Consider the following 21,227-nt stretch of genomic DNA (forward strand, 5'->3'; position numbering starts at 1 on the left):
AAAGCAAATGACATTCAACTGGCTGTAAAGAATTTCCAGAAATACAATTTGACACCATTTCTATTGTCCTTTCCTTGTTTTTAACTGCTAAGTATTGAAACCATCTCTAATATTTTAATTCTGAGAAACACCAATGTTATCAAATTCAGCAACCAACAAATTGCCTAAGTCCTATTCACATACCAGAGCATTTGGACCCCAGAGCACCATCTGCACTAAAACAATTTTCAATGCATACAGTAAACTTCAGCCTATACTGCACTGTTGGCATTGAGAAAAATTATGATGTAACATCATGTGATTGCCATTTAAGATCTAGTCATAATCTGCTATTTAAAGTAACTGGGTGGGATTCTTCTTTATCCAAGATGAAGGCCATGAACTTCTTTCATCACTTTCTAGGGTTTATATAAGAATGATGACTATGAAGGTTTCATTAAGTCAAATAAATGAAGACAAAGTGCTAGTAGATTTTCAGGATGAGAAAGATCAGCTATGGCTGGTCGTACAGCTTCACTGACTTGACAATATTTTTAACACAACTAGGCAGTATGTTACTAAAAGATCACCGGGGATTTGGTGTTTTTGGATCTGTTCAGAAATAGCTTTCAAAATGTGTTTCCTACTCGATTTTCAGGTCAAAATGACAAAATCCTCCAGGGGTTAATGTGTTAAAGCCTATCTACACATAACAGATTATATATATATAGACATAAAGGAAAAATGGATACAATTTATTCTCAACTTAACAAATAATACACTCAGCTAAATTTTACCTAAATAGCCTATTCTCATAGACTCAGTTATGTGGCATGTTTTCTGTTAACTCATTCAGCCCCAATCCCACCTGTACGCGTGATGAGGCTGTACCATACTTCCAAGCTCTGTAGCATCAAGGTCATTTAAGATACGCCAAAGTGGGTGGTATTACAAAAAAGCAGACAGATATAGTTCTACAATGACACCAAATGATCTGAACTTTCCACTACATTACAAAACAATACCAGATTTTTTGACACCAAAAAATTGCCTGTTGTTGGAATCAGATTTTGTGTCAGGATTTCAGACTTTTTGGCCTGTGATGTAAAGCAGACCAATCTGAACTGCACGTAGGTGAACCTTTGCAAAAAGTAGGATAAATTGGGAATTGAGAGTAAAGAGTGGCCAGGAGACAAAAATGATGGGTCCAATAAGCAAAAAATAAAAAAATTCTCCAACTTTTACCCTTCTGCACATGAGATACCCAAACAGCCAATGAAAAGCACGTTTCTAGCACAACTAAGTATCAGTATTTGGATGTATTCAGAGTTAATCTCCAAAATGTGTTTCCTGACCACATTTCAGGCAAAAATGACAAAAATCTCCGGCACCAAATAAGTCAACAGCAGTCTGCAAAATATGCTTTATCAAATCAGTCCAACATGGTTCTACATGTATTTACAAACAGGTCTTAACAAGATGCATTGACAATAGTCACAGTGTTGGTGAAAATGTTCTCAGCTACATATATTTACAAAGATATCGTTTCTTAAAAACAAAGTATAGGCTTAATTTACAACATGAAGAGAGCAACAAAGTACCAGTCGATCTGTAAGCAGTCATTAAAAAATACTCTGCACGATCAGTTAAACCTAAGTAAGAATTTCATTATTTTCTTTTTACCAGCTTTGGGAAAAGATATAAAATTAAACCACAAGAATAACAGAGAAGAGAATAGCCAAAAAAGTCAGGGGCTAAATGAGTGGGTACTTGCAGACTCGAAATCACAAAAAAAATATCAGCTAAAAGTCAACTGTAAAAAGCATCTTCTGATTGAAACATGTCTGAGATAGAGTACAACATGAATGCAGAAGAGCCAAAGATAGTCAACTATATGACTGCACTTATTTTTCATTAAAACTTTGGATTAACAGAAAAAAATACTTTGAGATATCAGACTGGATTATATTTTCCTTTGCAGAATCTAAAGTACAAGCGATATGTCAAACATTTGGTTCAGTTTGGAGTTTTATGTACAGTAAAATAAAAGTTCATTGCAGAATAAGACTGGCAATCTACCCCTAGCCAAAATTGCTGACAATTCCTGTCCCATGCCAATGGTTGCCAGAGCTGACTGATGCAGTTTGACCTATGCATGGCACTTTACGTATTCTATGCAAACATGAACAAATTAAAATGTTCATGTCAACAATGTTTGAGGTACACAACATACAGACCTGTCAACCCAACCTAACCTGACTGTCTCAGTAAGGTGTATCAAAATTTCACATCTTATGTTATGTGTTTAGGCTCTAATAAACAGTAACAAAAGAAAGAGTGAAAACCACAAGCTTCGAAAAATTTAACAAATAATTTATTTCCCTGGAGAAAAAAAATGTAAAAATGAAAAATAAGTACTTAAGGTTTTAAGAATCAGATCTTTTAAGAATCAGATTCAAAAATAATCCAAGAATTAAAATTTACAAGTCCTAGTAATGAAATGTTCTAATGAATTCAAGTTCGAGTCCTGACGAAAAATCCAAAATGAAAGGCATTGACGTATAATGTAGCCTTTATATTACAGATATGTCTACAGTTCTTTGTTGATCCACAAACAGTAATATTCCCATGTATGAATTCCAAATAAAATTTAAAGAAATGTCTTTGTCCAAGAATTCTGTATGAGCACTCAAATATTTCCAGGAAAAAGAATTAATCTTTTAGAATCCAAATAATTTAAATAAAAATTAAAATGTAACTCCAAACTGGTCACAAACACACTTTAAATGTGTAAAAGCCCAACTGAGATTTATTTCTCGAGAGAACAAAAATTATACAGACAAATAATGCGCAAAACAGACACCCATACCAGGGTCACATGATCACATTCCAGAACATTTTAGAAGGTATTCACATGTCAAAGATCACATATTCCAGTACAGCCTCGATTTCACTATTACCATTCACACATCAAAAATGAATTTAAAAAAGGAAGTAGTTTACTTGATTCTCAATCAAGGCCAGGAACAAGGTAAGCAAAAGATACAAAGTTCAGTGTTTACAATAAACAGTCAGGTCAAACTACTTTCTGGAAAATATCAAATTCCTAGTAAACAAAATTACATTACTCTGATATGTAATGAAATTAAAAATAAAAACATTTTAAAACTTACAAACAATTAAATCAAATCAAATATACATAACAAGTCCCCCATAAAGAAAAAGAAAGATTTACAAAATAAAGCTTTCTTTATACCATAGATTAATTATACATGAGGTTAACAAGAACTCTATAATTTATACAAAGTGTACATGACATAATATATTTCTATACACAAGAAAGTGCATCTGCTATTAAATTATATTTTCCCTTGATGTGCCTGATGTCAATATCATATTCCTGTAACAACAAACTCTACCTTAATAGTCTTTGATTTTTATTTTTCATCTTACCTATGAATGTAAGGGGGTTCTGGTCATTAAACAGAACAATCAAAGAAGAAAATGAACTAATGTAAACATCATAATGTTGTATGCCAATATCAAAGCCATACATTCTTTCTCAATTGTTGCATAATTTCTTTGGTGCTTATTTAATTTCTTAGAAAAATAGCACACTGAATGATCAATACCATTTTCATCTTCTTGAATCAAAACTGCTCCAACCCCAACATCACTTGCATCAACAGACAGTTTAAATGATTGGCTGAAATTAGAAGCTGTAAGAACTCGTGAGCTTTTAAGTATGGCTTTTAAAGTGTCAAAAGCCTCCTGACATTTTTCAATCTAAATGAACTTGTTTTTCTTACTCAATAAATTTGTCAGCGGTTCAGCAATTATAGAAAAATTGGAACAAAGTATCTGATAGTATCCAGCCAGACCTAAATATCACAGGCACAGGGAATTCAGAGATAGCCATGACCTTAGCATCTACTGGTTTAACTTGTCCATGTCCCATGATATGTCCTAGAAAAGTTACACTAGCGCGGCAGAACTCACTTTTGGATAAGTTAATTGTCAAACTTGCATCTGTAAGTCTGTCAAAGAATTTCTGAATTGTTGCTAAATGTTCGTTCCAGGTGTCATTGTAGATGATGACATCATCAATGTAAGCATCACTATTATCTAGACCAGAGGTAATAATATTCATGAGACACTGAAATGTACTTGGCGATCCTTTCATCCCAAACGGCATTACTTTATACTAATCAAGTCCATCTGGAGTCACAAATGCTGAAATTTCCTTTGCTCTTTCTGTTAGTGGAATTTGCCAAAATCCTTTCAGAAGGTCAAATTTGGTGACATACTTGGCATTTCTGACCTTATCAATGCAGTCATGGATTCACCTTCAATTCAGTGCACATACGTAAAGTTTTATCTGGGTTTGGAACAAGTATGCATCGTGAACTCCAGTCACTTTCACTGGGCTTTATGAAATCATTCTCCAGCAAATACTGAATTTCTTCAAGTATTTCTGTTTGAGAGGGTTCATCCTGTATGGGTGCTGCAGCACAGGTTTGGAATTTACAATTTCAACATCATGGAAAATTTTGTTTGTTCTTGTAGGAACATCTGGAAATAAGTACTCATATTCAAATAATAACAGTTTAAGTTCATTTCTTTCTTGCTCTTGCAAATGTGAAAGTTTCTGGTCCAGATCTTTCATAATTTATGAATTCTGAAGATTTGTCATTCCAATATCAGTAGAATCCAATGATATTCCTTCACTTAAATCTTCTCTGAGTGGGACAGGTACAACTAAATTAATTTCATGTTTAACCTGGCTATCTCTTTCAATATACTCCTTTAGCATGTTTATGTGGCAAAGTTATTTTTGTTTTCGCCTCCCAGGAGTATTTATGATGTAATTTAAATCCTGTCTACTGTGTAGGGACCAAAATACTTGGCCTGAAGAGGATTTTGTGGTATGGGCAAGAGAGCCAGGACTCTCATCACCAGGCTGAAAACTCATTTCCTTTGAGTTTTTATCATATCTTGACTTAATTTTTGATTGAGTAGAGTGCAAATTTGCTTTTGCAACCTCACAAACCTTTGACAACTTGTACTTAAAATTGGAATCATAATCAAGAAGATTAATTTCAGTATCTTCATTAGAAAGAAGTTTCTCTTTCAACAACTTCAATGGTCCATGCACAGTGTGTCCAAATACTAGTTCAAAGGGACTGAAACCTAAAGATTCTTGAACTGATACCCTAACAGCAAACAACAGTAAATGAATGCCTTCATCCCAATCTTTACCCGTATCAAAACAATATGATCGAATCATATTTTTCAAAGTCTGATGAAATCTTTCCATGCCCCTTGGCTCTAAGGGTGATGGGCAGAAGATCTGAATTGTTGGATGCCTAATTCGTACATAACTTGCTGGAAAATTCCAGACATGAAATTTGAGCCTTGATCAGACTGGACAGATTTGGGAAGGCCAAACTGTGTGAAAAAACTTTATCAAAGCTTTAATATTCCTCCAAGGAATTGCCTCTGGAAACTTTGTTGATCATGTATTCCAGTACAGCCTCGATTTCACTATTATCATTCACACATTGAAAATGAATTAAATCAAATATACATAACACATGTACTGCTACTGTCAAGTTGGAAAACAAGCAATTCAAAATGTTCAGTATTTAAAGCTAATCCAGCAACAGTAAACATGTTCAACTGAAACATCTGAGCAGGACACATAAACCTTATTGAAAGGACATCCTAAACATTGTGACTAAAAGTGTTTATTGTTTTACCAAAAGTGTTTTCTTTGGCTGAAAAATACTTATGGTATGCTCTTGCTGTTATTTTTGAAAAGAACCACTTTGTCAAAAAATACGCCACTTTTGTGAAAGATTCTTCTCTTACACCCCCTCTGAAATTTCAATTTTGCACCATTATTTTTTTACTGGAGTGTTAAATTTTAAATAAGTAAGCTTTCAAAGATGCTATGGAGATTCTTTACATTCCCAAGTATGTATGTATGTACGTATGTATGTATGTACATACACACACTATCCAATCTTAAAATGCAAATATTTATTTGCAGCAACTGATGTCAAGTTTTTTTTCTTCTTGACAACTGTCTGTTTTGTTCTAAATTGCCAATTCAAGAGTACATGATTATGTGTCGATTATGTTCTCTTACACATAAGTATTAAAACCATCTGCTTCCAAACTACCTATGATATTCTTTGCACCTGCTAGAATATAATTAATAATTCACAGTTCAGTCAGGTCTCAAATAATACTTTATTTTCACCCAGTTAGTTTATGCCTAAAACATTTTTTATTTTGATTCACATTATTTTAAGTCTGCCAATTTATACACCTCTATGCTCTGTTAATAACTAGTACAGCTCTCCCCCATTGGGGTCCATAACTGCCGACAACGTTATATACTAAACAGTGCTATAGCGAAAATGACCAAAAATATTGAGTGAACTTGTGTGTTGGGGAAGGGTGTAAACAAAACACCAATCAAGTGTATAGTAATACTGGTAGTTATGTAAATTGTGGGTTTTTTTCCATTGCATGCTATTATCTATTTAATTATATCCGATATTTTAAAAAGTAAATAAAAATATACCAAGCTTTAGATTGCTTTCTTTCAACCCAGCTTGTCATACACATGATTAAAAACAATGATATAAGCACCTCATTTTAATAAATATACTTGCCAGCTATAATTTCTATCTATACAGCTGCATCAAGCTTAAAGTTGTAAAACATTCTGTATTCTCTTGCAAAAAAAACTGAAGCCTGATGTTAAAAGCTTCACTCCTTTTTAATTAGGAGATAACATTCACATATTTACCACTTATACACCCATTTTGCAATTAAATAAATGAGCATCTATCTATAACAAGTGCACCAAGTAATGTCATTTTTTTAGTCAACAAAATATAATACTGTATCTCGTTTTTGGTTCAAAACATCAGCCGCATATGATGATTAGCAACTTAGTGACGTCATCTTAAGTGCAGCACACTTTTAGTAAATCCAGAACATGGAATAACTGAAAAAAATCACAAAACTTATATACAAGTACATAATCGATTTATAATCCAAATGCTCTCCCAAACAAACATGTTTGTTCACAAAAAGTACTAATCTATATTGAATAAACACTATTCACTCTCATCATGTGCATTAAATGATTTTAGATTTTTTTTTAGACCAGATCGTTCTTGTTTCATTGCCCATAGGTCCTCCTGGTCACTGTTAATAGTAGATCCAACTTCCTCTTGATTGGGATCTAACATTTCTCTTTTGGCACCTATGAAGAACTGGACAATGTCAGCATCCGTCTTACATTCAGCAGTGGGGTAGTCCTAAATAATTGGGATCCAGTGATGAACATCATCAAACGAATTAAAATGTCCCTGTAGCATGCAGCTTTAGCCTCTTCAACATCCTCCTCTGTGAATCCCATAAAATCACAATCCTACTGACAAAATAAGCTTTCCTTTTCATGGATGTCTCCATTGTGAGAATAAATGTTTTAATTCACTTGTAAATACTGGTAAGACCAAAACTCACTTTTGAATCTGATTTCACTAGAAAGTGACACAATTTTTTTAATAGATCTAATTTGTACTGTAGCTACATTATGCAAATGCACCATCTCTTCTAGACTGCACTGCAACTGAGTACAGAAGGCAGTTGCAAGTTCAAAACACATCTGTTTCCATGTGTCAATAAACAATGGTGGACAGCAAGCTGGTCTTCTGTATAATCAGTGAACTGAGCTTACAGAGATAAAGTCAGTGATCTTCAGATCTGCCAATCCTAACAAGATCGTCACAGTAATGCAGTTGATTTTTCTTTGTAAGTTTGAGCAGTTTTTAGTAAGGTTTAACAAAATATCTACTGGTATTCTCAAGTTGGAAAACATTTCTAAAAAGGTTCGGTATTCCAAGTTGAAGCATCGACGGTAAATATTATGTTCATCTGAAAAGTTTGTAAAGTACATAGAGACCTTATTTACCTCTAGTACAGTTGCACAAACATCATTTCCAAACCCTGTGCAGCTCAATGGCTTGTTGCTATGTCTCAACTAGACATAATTCTTGGAAATTTCTTTTGATTTCACACGACGATGGCAGTCATATCTCCCACCATAAGACATACCCTGATCGACAAGTGATGTCCAGTAAATATACTTTTGTCCCTTCCTGCCTTTATACACAAGAATCTGAATACTCCTATTTATTCTTCTGTACTTTATATACACTTTTTAAGAGGATCATTTTCCCCTTCATATATCAATTGTTGGATGCCATTTTTTAAATTTCTGTAATCGACTGTTTGATCATAAAGATGCTTTGCATGAAAAAATATGTGCAGTTTAAAGCATCTGAGGTACTACTGTAAAGTTAGTCTGGTTCCCTGATTAACTCCACTAATTCTAATATGAAACCTGGATCAAAATCAAACATGGAGAAACCAATTATCCAGATTTTATTGCAACAATCTTATTTCCATAGTTTTGCTTTTATACTATAAATCCGTATTTTAAGGGTCAATTTCAAAAGACTTGTGGCAAAATTGCAAGGATTGGCAGGTCTGCAACATGTTCCTGCCAAACCTAGGTGATTTTTTAAGTACTCACCTGCCCACTGCTGAGCTTTGACAAGGATGATTGTGGAGGAAATGTCCCACCATGATGAGTGGAGAAATGAAACAATGTGTGATCTTTACTGTCAAAAAGCTACTTTGCAATGTTTGACTTAATACTGTAACTTGTGGGATTTCTTTGACAGGTGTGTTTGTAAATAAAAGGTTTCATGAAAAGCTCACTCGATGCACTGAAAATTTAGATCCCACAATTAATGCTTATCATCTGCTAACAACAATATCTATGACTACTATATTTACCGTATATGCTGGGACACCAAAAATTATTTTTAAAAGTACATGTAATTTTTTTGTGTACTGTATGTTCTGGGACACATCATTTTTTTGTCATAAGTTGTGGGACACCTTTTAAATCATTCGAAAAATACATGTCTGAAAATGAAAATTTATTTTAAAAAAGCATAAAACTATGCTTGATAAAACTTAAATCCACTGCAGCAGCATCTCATCAACACAACCCTTCTCCTGCACACATAAGATCCATTCTTTCAGTGCATATGTTTTTCAGCCTTCTCATACTGTGAAAAGTTGTTAGAGGCAACACATCACCTGAAGCAGAAACTGCAAGGACTAAAGTCAGATTTTTTTCAAATCAATTCTCACACTTTTGACTCCCATCTTATCGTCAGTCCATCCAGGAATGCGATCAAAGTTCACTAGAATTTCATCCATGTTAACTCATTCGGCCCCAGCACTGTTTCAGTATCTCTGCTGATATGCCTCAGAAGCACAAAGCCGTGTCTAGCTGCTTGTGTCCCATAGTTTTTACCCGTTTGAAACATCGTGCACATGCATTCACTCTTACCTTAATTTCTCTTCGTATATCCAAACAAAATCCACGAAATTTTCACCATTTATTTCAAATGAATTTGTCGACACATTGATGTAATTTTTTCCCTATTTGTCGAAGTTTTTCACAACTTATTTATCCAGTATTTACAAACGTATGTGCAACGTTTATCCGCAAGAACTCCGTCATCATCGCTGTCAGCATGATCATTTTCAGACGATTCAATCTCAGAAACTTCTATGCCCAAATCTAAATCTCACAAAATATTCAACTGCTGAACATATCTTTCCTTAACTTGCTCAATATTTTCGAGATCAAACCCGAGAAACTCCACATTTTTGCTCTCATCAAAAATCACTCTTCCGTCTGCCATCATTTACGATTTTTCATGAACAGAACACGTGTAGTTAAACCGCTCTCAAACTTTAGCCTTTTGCTTCAGAACAATTGAAATTTCCACAAATGAAAGTAAAGTCATTTCTGATTGGTTTAATAGTCGTTTAGTTCTTGGAATAAACCATTTCTGACCAATCAGAGACGTTGTATCTAACACACATTCATCACGCCTGGAGACGGGATCGGCCATTGAATGCAGTAAACAATTCACGACTACAGGCAGGATCGGCCCATGAATGCAGAAACCGGATCACGCCTACAGAAGGGATCGGGGCCGAATGAGTTAATGATAATATTGTCAGTGAAATCATCTTCTCTTCAGACCTTCATGAATTCATCACGATTTTATTTACTCCAAATCTTCTGGGTGATGATTGGTCATGGACGAAGCACTATACTATTCCCTTTAAAATTTGTTCCGTTGTTTCAATTTATTTTCAAAATTCCTGTGAATAGCAGTGAAATGTTACCAAAGTTAGCTTCCATATCTGGGCCGTGTTTGTGTATTTAAAAAAAAAAAATCAGCACACTTAAAAGAATCCATAGTCGGCTTCCAAGGTCAGCTTGCTTTGCAATAAAATAATTTTTGTATTGATATCCTTTAAAAGCTTCAGAATATCCAAAGTCAGCTTCCTTTGCAATAAAAATAACCTTTGTCTTTGATGTCCTGCTGGTAAGTTCAAAGGAGTTAACTGCTTGCTGCCAGTTGTGTTTATTTACCACCCGGTCTTCTATCTGCTTGGCATCTGTAGTTACAATTAACACAAAGAAGCACTGATGTCTGCTGGTAAATAGTAATGATACTTTTGTAATCCACGCTGGTGAAAAGATTGTCACTTGCACTCAAGTGAATGTGTTTTCAAATAATGACTTTTATTTGCGAGACAATGTCATACAGTAGACCTGGATATAATTCAATCTTGGTTATTTTTGTAACTAACACCATGTCATGTGTGAATGGCAGTTGTCTTCAGTATATCAGTTGATTATTTCCTTCTCATTTGCAAAATCATATGCTTCTCTTCTTGCCAGCACAAAGTCATCACATGATTTTATTTTCTCCAAATATTCTGGGAAACGCTGGGTCAATGACATCCATGCACAAAGCACTATATTGTGTCACTTTAAAATTTGTTCCACTGTTTCAATTTATTTTCAAAATTATCATGAATACCAGTGAAAAGGAAACAAAGTTTGCTTCCATATCTCAGCCGTCTTTGTATACTAAAAAAAATTTTTAAAAAATCAGCACACTTAAAAGAATCCATAGTCGGCGTCCAATGTCAGTTTGCTTTGCAATAAAATAATCTTTGTATTGATATCCTTTTAAAAAAAAGTAACCAAAGTCAGCTTATAAGGCCGGCTTGCTTTGTAATAAAAATAACCATCATCTTTGATGTCCTGTCGGTAAGTTCAAAGAAGGAGTTTACTGTTCGCTGCCAGTTGTGTTTATTTACTACCCGGTCTTCTATGTGCTTGGCATCTGTAGTATACAAAGGCGCAACGATGTCTGCGGGTAAATAGTAATGATACTTTTATAACCTGTGCTGGCGAAAAGATTGTCACTTACACTCAAGTGAACGTGTTGTCAAATAATGATTTTTATTTGTGTGACTGTCTTACAGTAGACCTTAATATAATTCAGTCTAGATTATTTTCCACTTAACACCCTGTCATGTGTGAATGACAGTGGTCTAACAAGAGATCGGTTGATTATTTCCCTCTTGTTTGCGATTTTGTTGGATCCAGTTTTCAGTCAGATAACATATTCAAACCTTTGAGCACAATTTGTTTATTATTGTTCATGTCAATGAACAATGTGGCGTGTGTTATTGGACATAAGCGATACATGCTACAGTATGGAAGCATATGCTACATATATGGATTTCGTGGATGTATTTTATTCTATAATGCTCATATTGAAAGAAAAGTAATAGATGATAACAATACAAAGTTAGTTTCTTTTTATTATTAAATAAGCATTTTGTTTATCTATTTTACTGTAACGTGCTGGGGGAGGAGGGAGCACAAATGCAATACAAATTTATTTCATTTCTTAAGTCTTGGGACATATGACCTAGGTGAAAAAAGTTTCACCATAAGTTCTGGGACAGGAAAAAAATTATTTTATCGTGTAACAATATATATGGTAAATATGGTAATCCATGACACATAATGCCCCAGGATTAAGTTTCTTTTGTTGCATGATGGCAATAAATTTACTAATCCATACTGACTCTTTGATGCATTGTTTAATGAGAAAATGCAGTGATCCTGGTCTGTGAACAAAGCAATAAATTTATCAGGTCTCCCCAAAGGTCAGACGCTCTGCAGCTTGTTCTTCATTGTCATGTAGATGCAAGTATCTCCAAATAAGATCAAATCTATCAAGAGACATGATTTTATTGAAATTTGTGAGAAACGTTTACTTATTTTGTCAACAACATTTATGTCTTGATGGACGACAAACTAATCCCATGGCAGAACATAAGCCAATAAAGGCCTTCATTGTGCATTATCTATTGGCATCCATTTTGGCAAGTTTGGTTGAGATGGATATTCAGGGTTAGTAGCATATTTTCAAAATTTTCAAGGTTTTTTCAAGGCTCAAAATTTAAGGTGCATTATTACATTAATTTTGACGGATACATGAAAGAAACTGTATGTAAACACAAGTTAATACTTACTATTTAATAATCCATATGAGGAACATTTCTTGCAATTTTTAAAACAACAAAAATAAAACATGAAGTCAATAGTATGATCACTGATATCCTTCCCATTAATATTAAACATCCTACATCTGGGCACTAGAATAATGTAGCCACTGAATAAAGTTCATTTTACTCTCTCTGTCTACACTACACTATCTACAAAGTCCAAAATAATTTAGAGTGAATTTTTCAGTTCTTTTAGCTTCGTCATCAAGCAGTTTTTCAAGAGGTCCAAGTTCAGTGATTTTGTCCTTTTCTCTTTTCCTCAAATTATACTGATGTCATGTTAAAAGAAATTTTCCTATGGATCTTTGCTTTCAATGCATAGTCGCTTTCCCAATGTCTTTTTCAGTACCTTCCTTTCTTCTTCACTCATCCCCATAAAAAAAAACCTAAGGATATTTGCTTTTTATATTAGCACTTATTTAAAAACAGTGTATGGATATTTTTAACTATTTCATATTTGATATATTAATATTTCTCTCAACTTAGATGTATTCTATAATTTTAGATTTATCATATTCATTGCAATTATTGTCAGTGCTTTTTCCACTCAATCCCAAAATAGAACCGGATCGAACAAATTTCATAATTACAACTATATAAAGTTTATATTTTAAAATTTGAATCTCACAGACATACCTCCTTTGTCAAAAATGATTCATGCTGAAGGCTTCTTGTTTTGCCTGTATTAAGAGCAATAAGGCCTACACAATCTTGGGTTTTTTTTCCATTGAAATGTGACCATGGAGCACTCTCTCCCACTGCATGCAAATCAATATCTTTCTTGCATAATTTGCATTTTGCAAAGCTCTCATAATCCAAACTTTATATTTTTATTCATCTAGCCACCGAAGTTGGAATTGCCAGCCAGCCATGTCGCAGCGAATGATTCAAATTTAAACTACTGCTACATCCGGCCTTCGTACAATCGAAAGTTCAAAATATACAACTGTGCAGTGGCCAGTTGTGGAAAAATTTCCGTTCCAGTGCAAACTTAGCGAGAGATTGTTGGGAGTTTTTTCTATTTTTCCCCCATGTTTTCTTTTTATTAAATTCTGTAAAACAAAAACTATCTATTAATTCCTTTTGATTTCATGAAAATCAAAGCTTTTCAAGGTGCACAGACAATATTTTGAATTTTTCAAGGCTTTTCAAGGTCCCCAATGGACCCTGGATATTTTCTACACTCCTGTTCAGTGTAACTGTTGATTTCATCTACAAAATTTTCCAAACTGCATCATCTCAAAGTAGCTGAAAATAATGTAGAGCATCAGCTTCTTTTGGGTGTTTAACAGTTTCCCTTCAATCAATTTAAATCCTGGCTACAACCAGGGTGAAAAATTACCCCCGACCCATTCCTCTTGGAAGCCTTCAAGGTCAAAAGCACTCTCTGACTCACTGTTGAACAGTGCATGAAACCATGTGTCATCAACATGATGCAGTTTTAATTATTATCATCAGAATCATCCAAATCATCAACCTCAATGTCAATACCCTAAATGTCAGCATCCAAATGTACATCTAAGTTGTTGTCCATTATTTTATTGATCGTTTTTGAAGCAAGGACTTTTATAAAACATGTCTTTGTAACATCTCACTGTGCAGAAGTGCTTTAACCACTTCTGTTTCTGGGACCCAATACCCCACCCCAACTTCCTGGCAGGCACCCAATCCTGAATCTGATGCATTGTTGTACAGAAAGAGGTTGTGTTTGGGGTGTGAGTTGTCAGAAACCAGTCATATACAGTGTATCCCCCAGGGGTGTCAAACTGAGGGTAAAAAAAAAAACCTTGGTGTTAGAACTGGGGGTCAAATAAAAAATGTGGGGTTCAAAAATATACTGACAAATTTTCATCCGACTCAAACTTTTTCAGCTTGAAATAGGATATTGCAACTTGCACAACATACTCTCTCTCTCTAAATATACAAATAAACCAACACGCACAATTAACAAACAAATGCATTGTCCATTCAAAGAATAATTTTATTAGTTCATTTTTCTTTTAAAATCGTACTTTTAACAGTCTTCTTATAATATTTTTGAAGCAATATTATAGACCAACATATTAAACACAAGCCAATAAAAAAAGCCTAATAAATATTTTTAACTGAATGGCAGTCACTTTACTGCCTGTCATAAAATGTGTACTATCATCGGTTTCATTGTACTTCGTCCTAGAACAAATTCACCCAAAAATCAAGGAGGCTAATGATTCATCTTGTTTCTAATAAGTTACACTTGAACTTTATGGTCTTTCTTTTATTGCAGCAAAGTTAAAAACCAATAAAATCTGCAATGAATCCCTGACTGTGTAATCCAAATAAACGCATTTGTCTCGGCAAGTTTACTGATTTCTTTGTTGTGAAAGAATGTCTTGGGTTATAATGTGTTCTCCAGATATCTTGTGGCGACCAAGGGCAAATTTGTTAAAATTCTTAAACTCTGTCACAAAAGGATTATTCACTTTTGCCGTCTTCACAATCATGCTATCAGAAGTCACACTGGTAATCCTAATGGATGTGCCGTATTCCAGTCAAGGGAATTATTTTCTCCATTTTTCTTTAAAGTTAGATCCACCGTTACTTTTGTGTTCTGCTTCCTTCACTTTCTTCGCTAATGACTTTTAGTGCACGACGTTTTAATTTGGAGATCACTTTCTAGTGCAACAAATATCGAGGTGAAACATCAAGATGACATCTTGCTGAGCGCGATGGAAATCGCTTGAGAGCCTGCGAGATTAGGAGAAGTTACTCCGTCATAACATTGCCTATGCTAGTCTGGTTCCTTATTTCGTATGTTCCCTGCATTCCACTCCGCTATAGGTAGAAGAGCCCAACACAGGTAGTAAACAAAGCCGGGAACCAGTCAATGCCTATGCTTGAAGTATACACGATGCCACCCTTCGTACATTGCATTGGATATTAAATTAATCCTGATCTCATTATGCGAATCCCTTGCGTCAAAAAAACGCACGGCAACAAAATGTGTGCCTCAATTTTCTCCAGCGTGCGTCCCTGACGCACAAATGTGCGTAAAGGGAAACACTGATATATATCCATCAATACAAGTACAGTGTGACCCCACTGTAACATGGTAGTTGTGGTCCATAGCACCCGACCGTGTCATAGACTGAATTGTATTATAACCAACCAAGTCAATTAGCTGAAGAAAATGATGCATTCACCTAAAATACAATGAGCATGGGATGGGTGGGAATAAAAGCAGGAGAAAAACTGTGTTTTTGATTAAATGACGACAAAGTAGTCTGAGAAGCACTTGTATACTGACAACTTATATTTGTGTGTACAAACCATAATCCGTTAACGGCTGTACTTGTATAAAATATGGTATTTAATCCATCAATGCTAGTGCAGACAGAGGTATTAAAATTAATAAATTTACTTCTTATTTGCATTTTTTAACCCTTATTTTATTCAATGTATCTTAATCCTGGTATGGATACATGTACATGGTTTTGTAGCATTTGATCTGCAGGACGAATTTGATTAATTAAAAAAAAATGATAATTGCATTATACTTTTAAATTGTGTGTATTTTAATTAGGCTCAGTATTCTGCCCTTTGTAATTTAATTTCGAAATACCACTGTAAGGGTCATGTCATCCATTTCTTGACCATCGAACATGTTCATATGACTCGTATTTAACATCATTTCGGGCTCAAAATCACTCACTGGTATCTCCAGTAACACTTTCTCAGCTCCAATAATTTGATACATGTCATAACTTTAAAAATTATTGTTATCAGCAACAGCAGCAAGTATTTGTCTAACGAAATCGTAATGAACCATCTATGGAATCATACATTTTTGGTTTTATAGATAGCTCGTATTTTAAACACGCATTTATAAAACTTACTTCATGAATGGTTCAAACTATACCATAATTTTTATTCCTGGGCACATTGTTCTAATCAAATTTAGTTTAACAACCATTCATGTCATGCTTGATGAACCCAGATGTGGAACAGCTGCTACCCGAAAAACAGATGTCGCAACAAGAATTGTTAAATAAAAAGTGTATACTTTGCCAAGCACATTTTCATATGTGGGACTTTCAATGAATTTGCATGATTTCTCGTGTTTCACTGTTCTCCAAGCGTGTGAATTCATACAAAATTTGCATGATTCGCACAATCGCACAACCTGACAGCATCTCTGCTTAAGTACTTGACATATCTAATGACTTTCCCATAAAGTCTCTGTTGCTCTGCCAGTACTTCCTGTTTGTCACACAGAGAATATGCTATATTTGATTTCTGATTGGAGGTTATTGTTTAACCTGGACCAGAACAAGCAATAACCACAAATGAGAGTTCAATGTAAAATATTTCAAAATGTAACACACAGTTAGCGTAGCTTTAAATCGACCATAGGAGTCATGATACAATTCAAAGGAGAAACTTCACGTGAGAGTGGTTATCAAATGATGAGTAAAGTACTTAATTAAACATGTGGAACACATAGTATATGCTGAACATACTGATGGGTAAGATAATTAGCATGAAATGGGTGGGGGGCAGATTATAAATAATGCCACTTTGTGTTAACTTGTAGACAGCGAGTGGGTATTCTCAAATAATCTTTTTCATTTTTACTAATAAACAGTGCATGCAACTGCAAATGCAGTTTCAGATGGATTATAATTTTACAGAATAACAAGGCAACTAATAATAACTTTTTTGGGCTGCTGACAACTAAAATAACATGCATACGATAAGTATTCTTTTGTATTGATTCTCCGTCTCTTGTATCGATATGTGTATCACTACAGCAAAAGTACTGATGCATCGATATATCGTTTCACCCCTACCTATCACAGTATGAAAAAACAATAAATTCAAAGTATTTGAATCTTATCTTGTAAACAAAAAAATTTAAGCTGAATTAATCTGTGCCAATAAAACCCAAAATAAAGATCTTTCAAACAACCTAAACTCCTTCAGATGATTTGGTCAAAAGTCCATCATTAAAAAAACTACTTACAAAAGGGTTAATTCAAATTTTGACAAAAAAAGACCTCCAAAATTATATACTACTATAAAACAAAGATTGAATTTTCTGTAAAATCAACATATGCCTGCTTGTAATGTGATAAACCAGTCCCCAAACCTATACCGATATTCAAAGGGACTTGTATTGTTTCCTAATATATACAGGACGACAATCTCCAATTTCTCCTGCGACCTGTTTAAGATTTGAACCCAATACATCAAGCTATGTCAGTGTAATAGTCTAACACGAAAGTTCAACTCGGAGATTCAACATTTTGGACACAAAATTTGACTTAAAATGAATGGCAGCCCATTTTTAATCCAGGTTTTCTCTGAATAGTCCCACTAAATTTTTCATATTTGGTCACTTAGGTTGGAGTGTGGGGTGAAAGCATGCAGTAGCGGCATATGATAGTCACTTACCAGAGAGCCTAGAAAAATTAAGCATTACATCAAGTCATACTTGCATGAAATCAATAGGAAAATGATTTATTTTCTCAGAAATGGCAAATGTAGCAGCAGAGAGACTGAGCCCACCAACTATTCCGTCCAACAGAACCCTCTATCGAGAACACTCTTGATAGAGGGTCTTATTTCACAAAATAAACCCTCTATTCAGAAAACTATGATAAATAAGCCTTCTCTGCTGACTAGAAGAGTTATTTCATGAGAAATAACTAACTATAAAAATACTTCTTGACTCCAGGGTCTACTAGACGAAACATTTGGTGGCTAAGTCTCTCTGCTGCTAGAAATGTAAATATTCTAGGATTTCTGCTGTGAATTAAAAATTTAAGTTAACAATAATGGCCAACATTGAAGAAGCACATTCTGCTAGACTAGCTCGAGAGCGACTAGAAGCAATAAGAAAATTTATTCCTGTGCGAGACACTGTAAGACAAAAATTACAAGCGCGGCAACAAGCACAAATTGAATTTGCAACAGGTGCAGAAGAATTATTTAAACCAATTACTGAGCCAACCAAAAAGATCGCTGAAGCCACAACAGCATCACAGCGAGTTATCGCGGAATTACCAAAACAGATCAGCGAAGCAATGGAGTCTGCTAATAAAACACGTGCTGAAATCAAAGACGTTAAAAATATTGTTGAGGATCTATCTACTAAACCAGAATTAAAAACTAGATATTTTTCTCAACAGGGTTATGCAGAAGTTATAGCCAATCCTGTTGCGGTCGCTGCAGCGGGATATCAAATACGTCATCAGCTTCTAAAGCCAGAATTTCATAACACTTCAGAACATGAGTGGAACGCGAGGGTATTTCGTGAGTATAAAGGTATTTCACAAATTAGCAAAAAATATAAGCGCAAATATGATGAGTTTGTTGAGCGAGTTAATGAAATGAAAGGGGGTATTTCAACACCAACGAAGCAGAGATCTCGACCACGAAGACAACCATCGCCTGACCCGGGTGTAACCGGTAGTGGCTTGGGGGGTAATTTTATTCCCTGCCCTGATAACATCATCAATGATGTATCACGGCTAGAAGTTCTCTTAGGAGGAAAACGTGCCGGAAATAACTCACCAGAAATAATTAATGAAGCGGCTGATATCTGTCAGCGATTATTTCAAGGCGGCATCATGGATACTCACATCTATCGAGAACTTATTGATGAACTCGTTGCCAGCGATTAGAGAAATAACTAATTAAATAAAATGATAGTACACAATTCTCATCGTAGACCAGTCATGGTCAGGGTGGTAAATTCACGAGTACCCGTATACAGGATGACTTATGGAAACGGATTAGGCGATGTTGTTCGGGGTTTATTCGCGAGGATGGCACCTAAAGCAATACCGATTGCAAAACAATTATCAATGAAAGCCATTGATGTTATTAAAGATAAAGCTACTGGTGCTATTGGTAGCGCTGCCGGTAAAGCATTCATGGCAATCAAGGACAGACTAGCATGACTGATACATAGAAAACCTCCACCGGTAAAATTACCAGCCACCACAGACATGCCAGCAAATGTTAGTAAAGTAATAAATGAAGCCGCAAATCAAAAACTAGCAGCGCTGATAAATCCTGAACAAACAAACACAAGTTTGATTGCAGGAAGTGGTCTTCGTTTTAGACGATAACTTCTATAATAAAATGTTTAAACGGGAATCCGACCCAGCATTTGACATTAACGAACCGGTTCTTAAAAATGAATCAGTGCGTGATTATCAGTATTATTCTTATGACGCACGAGAACCAAATAAACGAGGACGAATTGAACTTCAGGTTCAGGATACAAGTAGATATTTCCTGCCCGCTGAAGCATTTATTGAGGTAGAAGGTGAAATTATAAAAACCTATGACACAGAATACGGACCCAATGTTAAAATCGGTTTTGTCAATAACGGAATTATGGCCTTGTTTGATAGTGCTATCTACATGATTGATGGAAAAAATATTGAATCAATTCAAAAAGATGTCGATGTTGCTACAACAATAATTGGTCTAGCGAGATATTCTGATGATTATACAAGATCAGCCGGTCCATCAATGATGTTTGCCAAGGACACTTCTAATTTTCCTAACAGTGATCAGTACGATATTAGACGACCAAGAAACTTTGCTGATAACGCTGACGCTGATGTGTGGCTGGTGGTTCGTGGTGCTAATGCAGAATTTAATTTAGGTTTCGCTGCACGTAGACAAATGCTAAAAGGTAATCGTAGAAATTTTTCATGTGCCATTCCGCTGTCGCATATCTTGGATTTTGCAGAGATGTCAGAAAGGTGATTTTTGGAGCAAAACATACAGTCGTGCTTGTTAGAAAAGCCGTCGACAATGATGCGCTATGGCGACCTCTAGGTGACGCTGGTAAGGTAAACATAACAAAACTATCACTGTGGATGCCGGTAATGACTCCTGCAATTACTGAAGAACAGCGACTGCTTTCTTTTATGGATCAAGGTGGTAAAGTACTGCTATCGTGGCTTACAACAACCACAGATAGTATTCAAAGTACCAATAACGGTTTATTCACATGGCATATAGCATCACAGCAGGGGGTTGCCGCACCGCGACATATTTTCAATGCTCTTCAAGATGCTGCACAGGTGGGTAATGAAACACGTTCTCATATGATATTTGATCAACTTGGTATCACTAACGTTTCTCTGAGAATAAACAGACATCAAGAACCATCCGAGAACATAATGCTAAATTTTGCTAACAACCATGTTGCACGTGCATATCAACGATTGACAAAATATCTAGCGCGTGATCTAAATATCAACACTGGTTTGCAAATATCACAATTGGATTTTATATCTCATTATCCAATCTATTACTTCTCGCTGGAGCATCTTGATTTAACCAGACAGTCTGTCGTTGATATTCACTTTCGGGCTACCGTGAATAGAGACGCAGGAGTTATAGCTAATTACAGAGCAATCGTGGTCATACTTTCCGATAAAGCAAAGTTGCTTGAAGGTGCTGGTGGACGAATGATACTCGTTGATGCACCAGTGGAAAATATGTAATATTTTCCAAAGATATGTAACAATTAGATCAATCTCGTATTAAATAAAATGTCATACAGTCATGTTAATGTCACTCTGACTCCTGGTCAGATCGAAAAATTGAAATCAAAGCATGCAAATGCCACAGGGATATCAATAACACTAAAACATGGACAACTAAGTGGTGGTCAAAATAAGCTATCAGTTACT

General features: G+C 35.1%; 1 protein-coding gene across 1 annotated transcript in view; it reads right to left on the reverse strand.

Moving 5' to 3' along the window:
- The window catches only part of LOC149791385 (uncharacterized), a 190,794-nt gene that overhangs the window by 128,073 nt on the left and 41,494 nt on the right, over nucleotides 1-21,227 (reverse strand). The window lies entirely within an intron of this gene.

The sequence above is a fragment of the Sinohyriopsis cumingii genome, chromosome 9 (assembly GCF_028554795.1).
Source record: "Sinohyriopsis cumingii isolate HCF-2022 chromosome 9, ASM2855479v2, whole genome shotgun sequence".
NCBI classification, from domain to species: domain Eukaryota; kingdom Metazoa; phylum Mollusca; class Bivalvia; order Unionida; family Unionidae; genus Sinohyriopsis; species Sinohyriopsis cumingii.